Raw genomic sequence first — 3,034 nt, 5'->3', positions numbered from 1 at the left:
TATGATTCTACTGTACCTAGGTTATCAGGTAGAAAGCCGCCCCTCTCAGTCATTGAGTGAAATGGAACCTCACAAACTTTTACACCTGAGCTAGCCTTAAACTATGATCCTCTGAGCCTGGGCGTCGATGGTTCACACTTGTAATCTTAGCTACTCAGGAGGCTGAGATCTGAGGATTGCAGTTCAAAGCCAGCCCAGGCAGGAAAGTTCGTGAGACTCTTATCTCCAATTAACCACCAGAAAACCGGAAGTGGTGCTGTGGCTCAAGTGGTAGAGCACTAGCCTTGAGCTGAAGAGCTCAAGGACAGCGCCCAAGTCCGGAGTTCAAACCCCACAGCCAACAAAAAAAAAAAAAAAAAAAAAAAAAGAGAGAAAAACTATGATCCTCTGATCTCATCCTCTAAAGTATCTTGGATTATAGGCTGAGTCACTGCTCTCCATAACCACCATTCTAAAAGATATTCAATTTACATAGCCTCTAAAATGATAGGTTCACCTTCTAACAGTTATTTTGCCATTCATTTCTACCTTACTGTTGTGAATTAAATTGAAAATAGCAGTTGCTCTATTGATTTCTATCTTCCCATGAAATGCCTAGTGCCTTCCTTTTCTTCTTCAAAGTCAGTCCTCTGAATCACTTATTATTTAATCCTATATGAGCCTTTTCCTCTTTCCCCTCATTTTGTTCCAATCTCTTAATGATTTCATAAATCTCAAAGGAATTTAGTTCTAAATTCTTTTGAAAGACACTCATGAGATGCAACTTATACCATACTTTATAATATAAAATCTTTTTTGACAAAGTACAATGAGGCACACTTGCCCTCTCATCTCATATTTTTTTCAAGTTCTGGTTTTCAACTGCAAGTCTCTTATAGTCATTGAACTGGTGGATAAAAGACATGAGAAGATAAATTGCAGGAAAAAATTAGTTTCTATCAACAGCAGCAGCACCATTATCAGAAAAAAGTGTTTCTTCCTATAGAGACATATTTATACTCTCAGTAGAGTGAATACTGTACAGTCTGAGAAAGTAATTCAGTTATGTGCTTGGCTTTATCTAATTCCCTTCAGTACTACAGGCTTCGGGACGTAGAACAAAGGGGAAGCCCAAACTTCTCAAAGGATCTCAAACCTGTAATCCTATCTACTCAGGAGGCTGAGATCTGAGGATTGCAGTTCAAAGCCATCCTGGACAAGAAGTCTATGAAACTCATATATCTACCAAACAGTGGAGCTGTGGCTCAAGTGGTAGAACACTAGCATTGAGCAAAAAAGCTAAAGGACATAATGCAGGCTCTGCTTTCAAGCACCAGTACTAGCAGCAGAAAAGGGACAGACAGAGGGGAGAGTTAGTCAGGAATGCAGTCAGAACCTTCCATGCATATGGAAATAGGAAAAAGGAGGGGATGTTTGGGCTTGGGAGGGAACTGAGAGAATGATGAAAGGGATGATTAAGATGTATGGTGCTCATGAACTGACATGTTGAATTGTGACCCCTTTATACAACTACTTAAAGTTAATAAAAACATAATTTAAAAAGCCAATCCAGGTGCTGGTGGCTCATGCCTGTAATCCTAGATACTCAGGAGGCTGAGATCTGAGGATCAAGGTGCAAACCCAGTCAGGTAACTCTGTGAAACTCTTATCTCCAATAACCTATTCAAAAAAGCTGGAAGTGGTCATATATACATAGCTTTTGAGCTTTTCTGCTTGTCCTAGACATATACTAGTTATTGTAAATAAAGGAAACCATGGAATCTATGCTTCTTTGGGCCTGGCTTGCTTCACTTAATATAATTTGTTCCAAGTCTTTCCATTTCCTAACAAATGGGGCAATGTCATTCTTTTTTATGGAGTCATAGAATTCCATTGTATATATACCACATTTTCTTGATCCAATCATCTACTGATGGGCATCTGGGTAGGTTCCATATCTTAGCTGTGGTAAATAATACTGCGATAAACATAGTTGTGCTGGTAGCCTTAGTATGGCCTTGTTTGTGATCGTTTGGGGAAATGCCCAAAAGTGGGATTGCTGGGTCATAGGGGAGCTCTATGTGGAGTCTTTTGAAGAACATCCATACTGCTTTCCAAAGTGGTTGAACAAGTTTACATTCCTACCAACAATGCAGTAGGGTTCCCTTTTGGCCACATCCCCTCCAGCATCTGTTGTTATTAGAATTCTTGATTATAGCCATTTTAACTGGGATGAAGTGGAATCTCAATGTTGTTTTGATTTGCATTTCTTTTATGGCTAGAGAAGTTGAGCATTTCTTCATGTGTCTATTGGGCATTCTTATTTTCTCTTCAGAGAAGTTTCTCTTTAAGTCATTGCCTTATTCATGTAACTGTAACCCCTCTGTACACTATTTTTGCAATAAAAACGTATTTTTTTAAAAAGCTGGAAGTGGTGCTGTGGCTCAAGTGGTACAGTGCTCTCTTTGAGCAAAAGAAGCTTAAGGACAGCGCCCAGGCCCAGAGTTCAAGCCCCAGGACCGGCAAAAAAAAATTCCAACATTTAGGAGTCCACATAATTAAGAATATAGAGAATCTGGTGGAGGTTGGCAAATCAGAACATATGTCTTATCAAAGGAGTACAGACACTATTCAACTCAAGTAAAATTATAGCCCTTCAAATATGAGTCCAGTGTTGCCTGATCATCTAGTTTTGAAGGAAAAGTGGGAAATCTAGTTTTGTGTGGGAAACTTCAAATTTTTATTTTATTTTTAATTTTTTAAATTTTTTATTGTAACAATATTGTACAGAGGGGTTACAGTTATGTGAGTAATACAATGAGTACATTTCCTGTTGAACATTGTTACCTTCTCCTTTGTTTTTCCCCATCCAACCCTTTCTTCCTCACCTGCTCAACTCCTCCCCCCCCCACCCAAAGTTGTCAAGTTCATTTTCAATGTAGTGTCTTAAAAATATGGAACGCTTCAGGAATTTGAGTGTCATCCTTGCGCAGGGGCCATGCTAATCTTCTCTGTATTATTTCAATTTTAGTAAATGTGCTGCTGAAGTGAGCAC

General features: G+C 39.0%; 1 non-coding gene across 1 annotated transcript; it reads right to left on the bottom strand.

The window, feature by feature from the left end:
• Positions 1 to 2,927: 2,927 nt before the first annotated feature.
• LOC138840616 (U6 spliceosomal RNA) lies at positions 2,928 to 3,034 on the bottom strand. The gene has a single exon (XR_011376168.1). It is a non-coding gene; the product is annotated as a U6 spliceosomal RNA (small nuclear RNA).

The sequence above is a fragment of the Dipodomys merriami genome, unplaced genomic scaffold (genome assembly GCF_024711535.1).
Source record: "Dipodomys merriami isolate MVZ:Mamm:240054 unplaced genomic scaffold, mDipMer1.0.p SCAF_3, whole genome shotgun sequence".
Classification (NCBI taxonomy): domain Eukaryota; kingdom Metazoa; phylum Chordata; class Mammalia; order Rodentia; family Heteromyidae; genus Dipodomys; species Dipodomys merriami.
This window is presented reverse-complemented; position numbering and strand designations above follow the sequence as displayed.